The following is a 16,597-nucleotide window of genomic DNA, read 5'->3' on the forward strand; positions in this document are numbered from 1 at the left end:
GGAATGGTAAGCACTTTGTCAGAAATCTTGCAACCACAACCAAAAATGATTCAGGCCTAAAAGAATATTCTCATGGATACACAGTAAAGGGGTGGTTACAATAAAAAATAATTCGAAGATAAATAAGATTACACCCAATGTACAAAGAAAAAGAAAACTTGCATTTTCAAATCTTGAAGCAGAGGTTAAGGATACTGGCACAAATGGAGCTGTTTTGTTTTCACCTTTTAGTTTAGTTTACCTTGCTGTAAGTTTTTTTTTTTTTTTTTTTTTTTTTTTTGAGATGCTTTAAATCTTTTTGCACTTACTGCTATCTGCACTCCATAAATACTTACAGGGGGAAGAAAAAGGAAGGAGAAAGGAAAGAGAAAAGGAAGAAAAGAAGAGAGAAAACAAGAAAGGAAGGAAAGGATTAGAGAAATAAATAATCTCCATGCCAGTATTGTAGAGAGAAAGAGCAGAATTGAATACTGAGTAAGTATTATCAAAGTTATATGCATGTAAGACAGCACAAAAGTAACTACAAAATCCGGATAGAATTTCACACATATTTGTGCAGTAACGTAGTAGAGAAATAAACTTCTCTTATCGCCCTGAGAGACAAGAGGACCTACTTTGTGATTATCTCCTGTACTTATTGTGAAAGACTTCTAAATTAATCTCAGAGAAATGTGTTTATAATTTCAGTGGTCAGAAGGTCCTGGATCTTATATTGAAATGAAAAGGTTGGGCCTTTTATTGGGACTGTTATGGCACATGTATACCTATGTAACAAACCTGCACTATCTGCACATATACCCCAGAACTTCAAGTATAATTGAAAAAAAAAATAGAGGAAGAAAAAAGAATTTTTAAATGAATATTTTCAACCTGAAAAAGAAAACAAAAAAAGATGAGCAGGGAGAGATTGGGGAACCCACTGCCTTCTTTGTTTTTATTAAACAAAGACAGTGTGATCTTTGTTTACTGATGGTAGATTATTCTACCTTTACAGTAGGAAGAGGAGGAGGGAAGAAAGGCAAAACCCAGAAAGAGGACTCAAGGAGGAGGGAGACTGAATGGGCAAGAGGTTCAGTGATGTAAAGCCTAGATTATGTCCCACAGCAAATTGGGCATCCTTTCATTTCCCCAGTTGGGGTTCCCAGGAATAGCACCCTTATATTCCTTTGTTAACAGAAAAGCTAAACTCTAAAATATTTTAAAGAGGTTCATTCTAACCAGCCTGAGTGACTGTGGCCCGGGGAAACTGTGTCAGGAGATAATGAGAAAGTTTGCTCAAGATGGTTGGATTACAGGTTAGTTTTATACATTTTAGGGAGGCAAGAATTATAGGTAAAATCACAATCAACACATGGAAGATGGACATTGGTTCAGTATACAGGGAGGATATCTTGAAGGAGGGGGAAGATGGAGATGGGGCCTTACTAGTAATAGGCGAATTCAAAGATTCTCTGATTGGCAATTGAATGAAAGAGTTGAGCTATGTTTAAAGACTTGAAAGTGTTACCAGCAGCAAGTGTGTACAGGTCTGCAGCAAAGTCGTTTTTTGCTGCCTCAGGAGACAGAATTCAACTGAGAGAACATAAGGCAGAGCAAGAGACTGAGGCAAGTTTTACAGCAGAAGTGAAAATTTATTTTAAAACTTTAAATAAAGGCACCCCTGTGCCTCCTGAGTAAGAGAGACCTCCCAACAGGGTTGACAGACAAGTCATACAAGAGAGCTCTGGGTGGCATTGGGCTGGTGCCCCTCTGTGATGAAGCTTCTAGAGGAAGAAGCAGGCAGCAATCTTTGCTGTTAGGCAGTCTCTGTTGGTGGATACCCAGGCAAATAGGGTTTGGAGTGGACCTCAAACAAATTGCAGCAGACCTGCAGAAGAGGGGACTGACTGTTAGAAGAAAAACTGAAAACAGAAAGCAATAACATCAACATCAACAGAAAGAAGCCCCACACAGAAACCCCATCCAAAGGTCATCAACCTCAAAGATAAATCCACAAAGATGAGGAAGAACCAGTGCAAAAATGCTGAAAATTCTAAAAACCAGAAGGCCTCTTCTTTTCCAAACACAGCTCCTATTCAGCGGGAGCACAAAACTGGATAGAGAATGACACTGGAGAATTGACAGAAGTAGGTTTCAGAAGATAGGTAATAACAAACTCCTCTGAGCTAAAGTAGCATGTTATAACCCAATGCAGGGAAGCTAGGAACCTTGATAAACAGTTACAGGAACTGCCAACTAGAATAACCAGTTTAGAGAGGAACATAAATGATCCGACGGACCTGAAAAACACAACATGAGAACTTCATGAAGCATACACAAGTATCAATGGCTCAATTGATCACGCACAAGATCAGCTTACTGAAATGAGGCATGAAGATGTGATTAGAAAAAAAAGACAGAAAATGAACGAACAAAGCCTCCAAGAAATATTGGACTATATGAAAAGACCAAACCTACGATTGATTGAGGTCCCTGAAAGTGACAAGGAGAATGGAACCAAGTTGGAAAACACACTTCAGGATATTATCCAGGAGAACCTCCCTAACCTAGAAAGACAAGTCAACATTCAAATTCAGGAAATGCAGAGACCACCACTAAGATACTCCTTGAGAAGTGAGATAACCCCCAAAGACACATAATTATCAGATTCTTTGAGGTTGAAATGAAGAAAAAAATGTTAAGGGCAGCCAGAGAGAAAGGTCAGGTTACCTACAAAGGGAAGCCCATCAGACTAACAGCAGGTCTCTCTGCAGAAACCCTGCAAGCCAGAAGAAAGTAGGGGCCGATATTCAACATTCATATATATATATATATATATATATTATATATATATATATATATAATATATGTATATATATAATATATAATATATATTATTTTGAGATAGAGTCTAGGTCTGTTGCCCAGGCTGGAAAGTAGTGCAGTGGCATGATCTCAGATCACTGCAACCTCCACCTCCTAGGTTCAAGAGATTCTCCTGCCTCAGCCTCCTGAGTAGCTGGGATTATGGGTGTACACCACCATGCCCAGCTAATTTTTTTTTTTGTTGTTTGTTTTAGTAGATATGGGGTCTCACCATATTGTTCTGGCTGGTCTTGAACTCCTGACCTCATGATCCACCTGCCTTAGCCTCCCAAAGTGCTGGGATTATAGTTGTGAACCACTGCGTCTGGACTCAACATTTTTTTTCAAAAAGAATTTTTAACCCAGAATTTCACATCCAGCCAAACTAAGCTTTGTAAGTGAAGGAAAAATAAAACCCTTTACAGACAAGCAGTTGCTGAGGGATTTTTGTCACCACCACTTGGCCTGCCTTACAAAAGCTCCTGAAGGAAGCACTAAATATGGAAAGGAAAAACTGGTACCAGCCACTGCAAAATCATACTGTGGACCATTTGCCTTCATTCACAAAACTATTATTGGCTTATAAATTTTTTTTATTGTAATGCTACTTAGTTGACCATGACATAAAAATTTCAAAGAAATAGAGATGAGCATTGTTAGAAAAACCAACCAGCAACCAAGAGAAATTGTTTTACTTTAACAAGAAAAAAATAGTATGCAGAAACAAATAAATTCAGTATTAGGTATCTTTTATTTAGTTGGTTTTTTTACAAACATTTATTAACAAATTAAAAATGCAACAAAATGCAATATATGTATATTTTTAATGTTTGAGTTCCTTGAGTAGCTAGTTTGTTTCTTTCTCCAAAATGAGAATTATGTAATTCAACCTGTGTCTATCTTTTTAACATCGAGATATCTTTATTGTTATTATTTTTTACTTTAAATAGGTTTCTTGGGAAAAGGTAGCGTTTGGTTACATGGGTACATTCTTTAGTGGTGATTTCTGAGATGTCAGTGCATCCATCAACTGAGCAGTGTACACTGTACCCAGTGTGCAGTCTTTTACTCCTCACACCCCCTCACCCTTTCCCCCAAATCACCAAAGTTTGTTGTATCATTCTTATGCCTGTGCATCCTCATAGCTTAGCTCCCACTTTTGAGTGAGAACATACGGTGTTTGAGATTCCATTCCTGAATTGCTTTACTTAGAATAATGGTCTCCAATTACATCCAGGTTGCTGCAAATAACATTATTTCATTCCTTTTTTTTGGAAGAGTATTATTCCATGGTACCTATCCCACATTTTCTTTAACCACTTGTTAATAGATGGGCATTTGGGCTGGTTCCATATATATATATATATATATATATATATATATATATATAGCAAACATATATATATTTATATATATTTATATATATATAAACATATATATATTTATATATATTTATATATATATAAACATATATATATTTATATATATTTATATATATATATATTTATATATATATATAATTTATATATATATTATATATATTTATATATATATATTTATATATATATTTATATATATATATTTATATATATATATAATTTATATATATATTATATATATTTATATATATATATATTGCAAACATATATATATATATATATATATATATATATATATGTTTGCAATTGTGAGTTGAGCTGCTATAAACATGCTTGTGCAAGTATCTTTTTCATATGACTTCTTTTCCTTTGGTTAGATACCCCTTAGTGGGTTGCTGGATCAAATGGCAGATGTACTTTTAATTATTTAAGAAATCTCCACACTGTTTTTCACAGTGATTGTATCAGTTTACAAGCTTACCAGCAGTGTGGAAGTGTTCCCTTTTCACCACATCCATGGCAATATCTATTATTTAAAAAAAAAATTATTATGGCCATTCTTGCAGGAATAAGGTGGTATCACACTGTGGTTTTGATTTGCATTTCTCTGATAATCAGTGATGTTGGACATTTTTTATATGTTTCTTGGACATTTGTATAATATGTCTTCTTTTGAGAATTGTCTATTCATGTCCTTAACCCACTTTTTGATGCAATTAATGCAATTGTTTATTTTTTTTTTCTTGCTGATTTGTTTGAGTTCCTTGTAGATTCTGGATATTAGTCCTTTGTCAGATGTATAGATTGTGAAGATTTCTTTTACTCTGTGGGTTGTCTTTTTACTCTGCTGATTATTTCTTTTGCTATGCAGAAGCTTTTTAGTTCAGTGAAGTCCCATCTATTTATTTTTGTTTTAGTTGCATTTGCTTTTAAGTTATTGATCATAAAGTCTTTGCCTATGCCAATTTCTAGAAGGGTTTTTCTGATGTTATCTTGTTGAATTTTTATGGTTTCAGGTCTTAGATTTAAAGTTTTTATCCATCTTGACTTGACCTTTTGTATAACGTGAGAGATGAAGATCCAGTTTTCTTCGACATGTGACTTACCAATTATCCCCATGGGCTTACCATTTGTTAAATAGGGTGTCTTTAACCCCACTTTATGTTTTTGTTTGCTTTGTCAAAGATCAGTTGGCTATAAGTATTTGGGTTTATTTCTGGGTTCTCTATTCTGTTCCATTGATCTATGTGCCTACTTTAATACAGTATCATGTTGTTTTGGTGACTGTGGTCTTATAGTATAGTTTGAAATCAGGTAATGTGATGCCTCCAGGATTGTTCTTTTTGCTTACTCTTGCTTTGGCTATGTGGGCTGGTTCCATATGAATCTTAGGATTTTTTTTGGTTGTTCTGTGAAGAATGATGGTGGTGTTTTCATGGGAATTGCATTGAATTTGTGGATTGCTTTTGGTGGTGTGGTAATTTTCACAATATTGATTGTATAAATTCATGAGTATGGGATATGTTTCCATTTGTTTGTGTCACCTATGATTTCTTTCAGTAGTGTTTTGTAGTTTTCCATGTAGAGGTCTTATACCTTTGTGGTTAAGTATATTCCTAAGTACTATTATATTTTGCAGCTATTATAAAAGGGGTTGAGTTCTTGATTTGGTGTTCAGGTTGATTGTTGTTGGTGTATAGCAGTGCTACTGACTTGTGTACATTGTATCCTGAAACTATTGAATTCATTTATCAGTTCTAGGATCTTTTTGGACAAGTCTTTAGAGTTTTCTAGGTATATGATTGTCTCATCAGCAAATAGTGACAGCTCAACTACCCTTACCAATTTAATGCCCTTTATTTCTTTTTCTTGTCTAACTGCTCTGGCTAGGATTTCCAGTACTACATTGAATAGAAGTGGTGAAAGTGGGCATCCTTGTCTTATTCCAGTTCTCAGGGGGATTTCTTTCAATTTTTCCCTGTTCAGTGTAATTTGGGCTGTGGGTTTGTCATTGATGGCTTTATTACCATAGTGTATATCCCTCTATGCCATTTTTGCTGAAGGTTTAAATCATCAAGAGATGCTGGATTTTGTCCAGTGCTTTTTCTATGTCTGTTGAGATGATCATGTGAATTTTCTTTTTAATTCTGTTTATGTGGTATATCACATTTTTTGAGTTGTTTATGTTAAACCATCTCTGCATCTCTGGTATGAAAACCACTTGTTCATGGTGGATTATCTTTTTGAGATGCTGTTGGAATTTAGTTTGCTACTATTTTGTTGAGGACTTTTGCATCTATGGTCATCAGGGATATTGGTCTGTAGTTTTTGTTGTTGTTGTTATGTCTTTTTCTGGTTTTGATATTTGGGTGACACTGGCTTCACATAATGATTTAGGGAGGATTTCCTCTTCCTTTATCTTGTAGAATAGTGTCAATAGGATTGGTACCAACTCTTCTTTAAATGTCACATAGAATCCAGCTGTAAATCCATCTAGTCCTGGACTTTTTTTGGTTGGCAGTTTTAAAAATTACCACTTCAATTGTGCTGCTTCTTATTGGTCTGTTCAGAATTTCCATTTCTTCCTGGATTAATATAGGAAGCTTGTGTATTCCTGGGAATTTATCTATCTCCTATAGATTTTCTAGTTTGTGCATGTAAAGGTGTTTATAGTAGCCTTGAATAATCTTTTGTATTTCTGTGATAACAGTTGTACTATGTCCGGTTTTGTTTCTAATTGAGCTTATTTGGAACTTGTCTCTTCTATACTTGGTTAATCTCACTAATGGTCTGTCAAGTTTATTTATCTTTTCAAAGAATCAGGTCTTTGTTTCATTTATCTTTTGTATTTTCTGGTTTCAGTTTCATCTAGTTCTGCTCTGATCTTTATTTATTTTATTTCTTTTCTTATGCTGGGTTTGGGTTTGGTTTGTTCTTGTTTCTGTTGTTCCTTGAGGTGTGACCTTAGATGTCTATTTATGCTCTTTTAGGCTTTTTGATGTAGGCATTTAATACTATGAGCTTTCTTCTTAGCATCCCTTTTACTGTATTCCAGAGGTTTTGGGTAAGTTGTGTCACTATTATTGTTTAGTTCAAAGATTTTTTAAATTTCCATCTTGATTTTATTATTGACCCATTGATCATTCAAGAGCAGGTTATATAATTTCCATATATTTTCTTGGTTTTGAGGGTGCCTATTTTTGAGTTGACTTTCAATTTTATTCTACTGTGGTCTGAGAGAGTACTTGATATAATTTCACTTTTCTTAAGTTTACTGTGACATGTTTTGTGGCCTATCATATGGTCTGTGTTGGAGAATGTTCCATGTGCTGATGAGTAGAAACTATACTCTGCAGTTGTTGGGTGGGATATTCTATAAGTATCTGTTAAGTCCATTTGATGAAGAATATAGTTTAAATCCATTGTTTCTTTGTTGACTTTCTGTTCTTAGGACCTGTCTGGTGCTGTCAGTAGAGTATTAAAATATCCTATTATCATTGGGTTGCTGTCTATGTCATTTCATAGGTCTAGTAGTAACTGTTTTATAAATTTGGGAGCTCCAGTGTTAGGTGCATATAAATTTTGTGATATTTTCCTGTTGGACGAGTCCTTTTATCACTACATAATGTCCCTCTTTTTCTTTTTTAACTGTTGTTGCTTTAAAGTTTGTTTTGTCTGCTATAAGAATAGCCATTCCTGGTTACATTGGGTGTCCATTTGCATGGAATTTTTTTTCCACCATTTTACCTTAAGTTTATGTGCATCCTCATGTGTCAGATGAGTCTCGAGAAGACAGCAGGTACTTAGCTGAATTCTCATTCACCCTGCTGTTCCGTATCTTTTAAGTGAAGCCTTTAGGAGGTGACATTCAACGTTAGTACTGAGATGTGAGGTACTATTTTACTCATCTTTCTTTTGCTTTGCCTACTAAAATGTTGGATTTCTTTAGCTTTCAGGTAATGCTTGAAAAGTACGGTTTTATTTTTTATTACTTTTAAAGAAATATCTTATTTAGATCTTCACTTCATGTATAATAAAAATTATCAGGAAATGAAAATAGATGTTGATATCAATTATATGGGCCCAGCCCCCACATCAGAGCTGATGGCCATTGGATTCCTTTATTTATTTATTTTTTTAAAATTTAAGTTAGAATTGTGACTTCTGGTTAATTGATTCAAATTTAATTTCTCTGTGCACTGACGTGGGAGCTATTAGATTGCTACTTCTTTTTTTCTTCTCTAGTTGCTTCATCGTTGTCCTTTATCTCCTTGTCATCATCAATCTGGGAGATACATGGAAGGAGGTTACTTGGGGGGAGGTTCTCACCACCGCTCACTCCTTTTTATGTCTTTCCTTTTAAGACAAACTGACATGAATTAAGATAGGATAAAACAAAACCCTTCAGTTTACCTCCTCTGTCCCCTCTCCTTCATGCTGATGTACCAGCTTTTGAAATTTTATTTATATTAGCTTCTTTTCCCCATCTTCTAAAATGGATGGTAGTATCTTATTCTGAGGCATGTCTACAAAATGCATAAATAATGTACAACAGCACTCTTTTCTGCCTGGATATAACATGATTTTGGGGTACTTTTTAACACATTACTACAACTGATTGAGATTGGCACATGGAAAGAAATCCACTTGCCACTCATTTCCTGAGTCTTCCACTGGCTACGCCCAAAGTGTAAGTAAAAGCTATCACAGAATGGCTTGTAATGGGCTCTATCACTTACCAGTCATTTGTTTGAGATTAGGAATACCTTGCTGGTTTTGCACAGAAATGGTGGATAATTAATTGCTGTTGCAGTCTCAGGATGGGCCTCAAAAGCTTATTTTAAAATCATTTATTAACTAGCACTGCTTGAGAAATCTTTAGATGTCACTTATTTCGTAATTTATGTGGGAAATAAATTTATATTTTAGCCCAGCTCTCCAGAAATAGCTTTCTTTAGACTAGTTTCTGTGCTCTTTACCTTGGCTGCCTTGCTTCCTTCCCAACAGTCATGAGTTTGGATGTAAGGAAACTGCTCCCTGCGTGCCAGGTTTTCATTTGTTCTTTCCATTCTGGAGTCACTAAAGTAAATTTTGCACATTCACAATTTAAAATATAGTTATTATTGTTGTTTCCAGAGTGAAAATATGATGGACATAATTGCGATTTGAGGTCAAAGTAGGTTATTTAAGATAAATGAAAAGCACAGTTTAAAATATGCTTAATTTAAAATGTGCCCTTCTTTTTATTGTTAGTCGTTTATAAGTATTTTTCATTTAGTCACATAATATTGGGCTTAAAAGTTTCCCTAAACATCCTCACCAGAGCATATGCAGGGCCATTTGTATGAGTTTAAAAAGGCCAACAAAGACTGAGAAATGCCTTGAACACCTGTCAATTTAGATTGCATTTTTTTGTCATAGGAACCAAAAGTTGAGGGACAAATCCGAGCTCTCTAGTAGGAAGCCATCAGCAGGCAATCTGGCACCTGCTCCTGCAGACTCCTTTGCCTGCCTAACAGCAGCCTAATGTAAACCTGCAAATTCTTCTCTTTTGCTTGTATTGGGGGCTCCCATCTTTTAATAACATATTTAGGTGGGTGTTTGAGGAGGAGAAGTAGGATGGATCTTAAAATAGAATATCCCTGCTTTGATAGGAATGACAGTATAATCGAGTTGAAAAATGATTAAGTCATTTCTGGATCTGTTTCACCTAAGTCCCCATAACTTTTGTTAGTTACCTTGACTCCAGTTTCTCAGAGGACATTGAAATTGTCAAGTATTCACTCCTATATGTTACTTAATCTTCACCTTGAAATATCACGGGAGATGTATCTATCCTTCCTGCTTTGAAGAAAGTGTATAGTTTCCTATACTCTAGATCTAATTCCTTATGTGTCTCCATATGTTGCCTTCATGATTATTCCTCCGCTCTTTAGCAACTTCAACTTATCTCTTTCCTTTGGCTCCTCCCACTCTGTTTTTAAAAATTGCAAAGAATGTTCTCATAAAAAAGTCAAAAATCTTAATCACTCATCAAGTTATCATTTGTTGAAAAATTAGTAAGTGACTGTTTAAATGCATACTCTGTGGTAGACACACCTGTTAGAACCAACCTCCCTTTCTCTTTCCTTTCTTCACTGAATGTGGGAGACCCCTCATCTAAAGTTGTTTTGTCTGAATTCTTTTATAACAACATAAAATTTAGTTTCAGATTCTACCACACTAATGCTATTCTGTTGTGGTTTCTATATATCCTCTAAATTCTTCTTGGCATTTATCTTATTTTCATTTCAGAATTTAACACAACGGAATCTCTTATGCCTGTTTGAATACTCTCATATTGTTTCTGTATTTTTGCTATTTCTCTATTTTGCTTCTATGCAAATTACTTTTCTGCTACTTTTCCCCCAGTATCTGAATATAAGCATTTCTCAAGACTCTGACTTTGACCCTTGCTTATCTTGATACACTGTTATCATTGTTTTAACTATTGTTCTTATGACTTCCAAATGTAGATGTGATCTCTGGCTTTTGCTCCAGCATCATATTTTCAGTTTCTTTCTGATCTCTATTTGCATGTTTTGTCATTAATTTTATAGTCTAAATATTCCTAAATATTAGCAGATTCTGCACACAAACAAATTCAGGTTAACAAAAACCTAAATTCCAGTGACTCTTCTCCCAATGTGCACATCCAAGACACCAAAGCCTGGATTTGATTCAGAGTTTCTCTGGGCATCTTCCATGTATTCAACAGCTTTTATGTCCTGTTTGCCTGCTCTGGTCACTTCATAGAGGTTCAGTATTTACGAAACACTTGAATGAAGCTGTCAGTGTTATAAATACCCCTTTTGAGAGCATCAGTTTCCTTCCAGGTGTTGTGTCCTCTGACCACTCAATCTTCCACACTCCAATCTTTCTCTTACCTTGTTTTCATTTTGTTAATAACTCTTATTGCCACCAGACATTACATATTCATAAAATATTTGTTATTTTGTAAATTTTGTTAGACAAGACTTGGTCTTGTTCAGGATTCTATATCCAGTGCCTGTACCAGTGTCTGACACACTGAAGGGGCTGAATAAATATTTATTTAATGAAGAAATAAATGAATCGATAAACTTGGGATGCCCATAATGCCAAGCTAGTGACATTTTTTACTGTAACCTGGGCATGGACCCTGTTGTCCTGTGCCTTGTGTTCCCATAATTACACATGCTAGCCAAGGACCAACCTTGCAAGCGAGGCTTTCTAAGGATAGCAGTCTCAGGTCTACTGTGTGAGCATAAAAACAAAGGTCAATAATGAAAACTTCAGTAAAATTATTTGATTGCAAGTGTTATACTGAACTCATGTCCAAATCAAGTTGGCTAAAGTCTTTATTCATACATGAATGCATGACATCTAGTCTTTTAGCAGATTTCCTTCAGTGTTGCGGAGGGTTTCCCAGGAATTTTTTTATGCCCCACAGTTTAGTCCTGTAGTCACTGACCATGTCAACCAGGCATGGACCAATGCTCTGCTATTTTTAATGATTACTGATCTCTCTATTGCTGGTTACCTGCTGCCATCTCAAGGTATATTCCTCTAAACTCACTGCTCCTCTCTCCTGCAAGTAACATTTCTCCCCAAAACTGGCACACAATAGTTTTTCTCATTCACTCAAAGAGACAGTGAAGATGTAACTTTTAACCATATACAGAAAGACGGGGAGTTATACAAGGCAAGTGGGGTACAAATATACTTTGACTCCTAAATGTGACTTATAAGCAGACACCACCAGCTATAACTCAAAATTTTAGAAGTTTTTTTGAGATGTTCCTCAGGCTAGTTTGCTAGTTTGATGCCATTTGATAAAAGCGAGTTTACCCTGCAGAAGTGTTTTAAAATCTCCATTCAAAACTGCTGCCAGGATCCTGAGAGACAAATGCATTTTTTCAGCACGTCCAATGAAAAGTCTACATCTTTATTTTCATTTTTGTCATTAAATTACTAGCAGTCCAGAATATCCAACTTTCCCATTTAAAATCTCACTTCTACCTCGAGGGATGTGGTCTGTTCTTATTCTTTTAATACAATAATCTGGTGTTAGAATATCCACTGAAGTCTGACTTATTCAGCCTTAAATACAATCACATGTGAAGTATCACCAGGGCCAAGTAACACATTCTTGAATATAAAATTGGGCTGACAGGCCTTTCCTGTTGTCTACTGTTTCTCCGCTTCTGATCCCCTGTAACTTCTTGATCAAGAATACATACATACAGCTGTCTGAAAAGAAACACTAACGTACAGATAGAGGGAGGAAAAATGTTATACAAGAAATGTTTCTGCAAAGGATACATGGTCCAGATTGCTACAGACCTGCTCCCATGGCAGCCAAACATTTTTATCACTTGGATTTTCCCAAACAATTGATCCTTTAAGTTTTTACCTTTTGTACAGGGAAGAGTGACACTTAAAGTTCTGAAATTGCATGATTTTCTTGTTTTTTAAGCTATGACATATACTTTCCTCACTGGAACATGAACACTAATGTTTCTCAACAATACATATTTATGGCATAAGACAGGAATTAAACTTAATTGTTATTTTGATGTAATTGTATTTATGCTTTGTATTGTTGATTCGAAAATCATGAATGAGAAATATGTCTCCCAAGGAACTCTAGGAGACACTACAAATGTATTGTTTCAAGTTTGATTTTATCTAAGAAAATTAAGCCAATGTGACATTTTTACAGTCATATTAAAATAAAACTTTATATATATATATATATATATATATGTGTGTGTGTGTGTGTGTGTGTGTGTGTGTGTGTGTGTGTGTGTATCCTAGAGATTTCCAGTTATTTTTAGAAAAGTCCTCTATACAAAATTTGAATTCTTTAGGTTAGCTTTAGTGGTGTGATAATTTGGTGATTGCTAGTAAGTGGAAGTAGAACATTTACAGAGCAATGCCAATGATCATTCGTAGAGTAATACTATGCAAGAGTTAAGAAATTACTGTGAGAGAACAGACATTTGAGTAGCCTTCATAAGTAAGAGTACATTTGACTTTTTTATATTTCATTGATTTAAAGTTGAGATGTAAGACAAGGAGTATTTCAAATCTAAAATTCTGATATTCAATTTGACCTTTGACAGAAACTTTGCCAATATTTGGATGAATGCTTACAAAAATCTTTGAGAAACCTCCAGCAAATTCGAAAAGAAGAAATGCAAAGCATTCTAAAATGATGGCTTTTCTGGGAGGAGAGGCAGGGTCAGAGTTAACTCATTTTGGAACATGTGATGAGAGTAGAATTGCTTCCTAATCTGGGAATATTTTAAATCAAAATGTGTTAATATTACCCTGCCAGACTAAAAGTTTAGTATTTTTTTATAACTACTTTCTAGATCAGACCCTGAAGAAAATTTAGCACTTAGTGTTCATGTAAACATTTGATTAATTTTAGTGGAGAGTTTCTGACATAAGTGAAAAGAGATGAAAATGGCTGCTCTTAATGATGTTGTCAGATTCAAAATAAATATTTAAAAAGCCCCCCAACTGTTTATTATTTTAACTCTTGGTTATGAGTCATAAATGTAAGCTAAATGACAAGTAATTTGCCTAAAGAAACTTAATAAATAGACTGTTAAAGGAGAATGGTTTTGGAAAGCCAGACTATGTATTCTTCTCAAAAGCAGCATTTAGCCAATGGCTTGAGGTTTAATTGCAAAGGCCAGAAATGAAGGCCAGGAAAGCTGGGATTCTGTGACTTGGATTCATGGAACAAAAGCTTATTATCCTTAAAGTTTCCTGAAAATTGAAATTGCATGTGGTTACCAAAGATCTTCAAAAAATACTGGCCAATTGACCCTCAAAAAGGAATTTTCTCCACTTGGCACAAACAGAAGCATTTAGATGAGACTTTGAGGAAAAACAACACCATGCTCAAGCTACAGCTCCAAAGTATGCTGAGATTTCCCCTTTAGATCCTGGAAAATAAGAAATATTTATGGAATGGAAATTGCTTTTACATAGTTTGTTTTTTTGAATTGTGAGGGAACAATAATTTGCTAAGTTTGTGATCACCGACCAGGTAACTTAATTTAGCCACACAAATATACTAGGAACTTTTGATGATTTTCTTTCTTTTCTTGCCATTATTTCTCCTTGAAATTGCTTTATTATATAGATATCACATTGCTCTGTGTTTCTCTTTACTTGTTTGACTGCTACTTTCTGATCTTCTGTATTGATTTTTCTCATCTCTTTAATCTCTTAATATTGAACTGTCCCAACATACAGTCCTTTACTTCTTTATTTATTTTTCCTACTGATTTCCTCTCTCGGGGAATCTCATCAAGTCTTAAGGCTTTAAGATACGTATACAAGTTAATTAACTCACCATGTATGTCTACGTCTTACCTCCCCTCCCAGCTCTAGAATCATGTAATCAACTTTCCAAATATCTCCTGTTGGATATCTGATGGACATTTCCAACTTGACATTTTAAAAATCAAGCTCATAATCTCACCACCACCCACAAAACCTTATCTCTCCGTAACAGGCACCTGCCTTCCTCTATTTGCTTTGACTAAAATCTTTGGAAGCATCCTTTACTCTTTTCAGTTGGTCATGCCTCATACTGTATGCATCAGAAAAATTTGTTATTCTACCTTCAAAATATATCCAAAGTCTTTGTCCTTCAATCTCTAGACCTAATGCCCTGCCTAAAACTACTGCTACCTCTTTTTCTACTGCTTCTGTTGCAATGGAGCCAAATTAGTTATGTTGCTTGTTTCTTTCCTTTGACCTATTTCCAACAGAACCACTGGAGCAATATTGTTGAGTCATATTTCTCTTCATGCTTTATTTTTCTTCATAGCACTCATTATATCTAACATATTGTGTATTAACTATTTATCTTATTTTTTGTCTTTTTAATCCACTAAACAGTACACTTTTTAAGGATGATAATTTTCCTTTTGTGTTGCAATATCAGTACCTAGAACAAGGCCTTTATTGTAATACATACTAATTTGCTGAATCAATGATTAAAACACACCACCAAGATGGCAGCAGAATACAGTTGTCCTAGTTCGTAATTAAAGTTTTTAGATTCAGTATAATAAAGGAAATTTATGGGACATTCTAAGTACTCTCTAAAGGAAGAGTTAGAACTGAGTTATTCTTGGGGCTCAAACTGGGAAGGCTGACAGTGGAAATGTTTGACCCAGAGCTAAACAAGAGTAACAGCACTAAAAATCCATCATGTGTGAATCAAGTTATGCACGATGATTTACTGTAATAAATTTCCTTGTATTTATATCCAGAAAAGTGTAGCCAATGAATTTTATTTTTATATAGTGGGTAAGAATTCAAATATTAAATAGAGAAGTTATCTTAAATTTTTCTATTTAATTACTTATAAGCCACTCAGTGATTTGTAGAGTGCTTTGTATAGAACAGTCGATCATGGTGTGGGCTTAATAGGTAATCAAGGTCTTAGGGGATTGCATGGATCCCTTCAAGGAAGCATCAGGAGAAGTCTCACTCTGTGCATAGTTTGAATCTGTAAGAAAAGCCTGGTTGGTGGATGAAGTAGCAGAAACCAGAACTTTGGAACAAGAGCACTGTGAAAGACCAAGACATATTCTTTTTGGAAATATCCTTTTGGATGTCTAAGATCCAAAAGGATGTTTCAAAACATTTTCAGAGAATAAAAAGGTATTTTTCAGACCAGAGATTCCAAGAATATGTTAGTCTGAGACAGAAGGTTCTGTAGTTTAATGTCACATGGAAATGATATTGTAATGATGAATATACTTTGAGACATCTAAGAATCTGGAATATCTACAGAGAACTCCCTGTAATTTACAATTGAAGACATAGACAAATTGGAAGGAGTAACACATCGTTAAAGCCAAGGAATAAAGAGTGCCACAATATAACTGTAATATCTGAGATGTAAAAAAGCCGAAATTAAGCTAAATCTTCAGAAAAGCATTAAAAATAAGTTAAAGCGTTTTAAAGACATGTTTGTAACAAAACAAACTACACTGATTAGATTATTTGCTTATGAAAAATTGAACATATAACAATCACACAGATAAAGAAACAATTTAATTCCAATATTTGTCTGTGTTGTCAAAGATAATCATTTTAATCTTAAAATTGTGAAACAACTACGTTTAAAAGAGATCTGAAGTCCAAGAAAAGTAAAAGAATGTATACTTCTAGATTGGGAGGAGAAGAACCAGACCCACTGGGAAGATATTTCATCACTATAATGGTCTGGGAGAAATTTTTGCCTAACTTCAAATTTTTTACTATAGAGTCCTATAAAAGAACTTGTAAAATAAATAATGTCACTTTGAGTTCTTTTC

At 34.7% G+C, this 16,597-nt stretch overlaps 1 long non-coding RNA gene across 1 annotated transcript in view; it reads left to right on the forward strand.

The window, feature by feature from the left end:
- The window catches only part of LOC141580570 (uncharacterized), a 609,954-nt gene that overhangs the window by 281,393 nt on the left and 311,964 nt on the right, over positions 1–16,597 (forward strand). The window contains exon 3 of the long non-coding RNA XR_012512812.1: positions 338–474. This is a non-coding gene — a long non-coding RNA (uncharacterized LOC141580570). The remainder of the gene's footprint in view (positions 1–337; positions 475–16,597) is intronic.

This window comes from Saimiri boliviensis, chromosome 1 (genome assembly GCF_048565385.1).
Source record: "Saimiri boliviensis isolate mSaiBol1 chromosome 1, mSaiBol1.pri, whole genome shotgun sequence".
Classification (NCBI taxonomy): Eukaryota; Metazoa; Chordata; class Mammalia; order Primates; family Cebidae; genus Saimiri; species Saimiri boliviensis.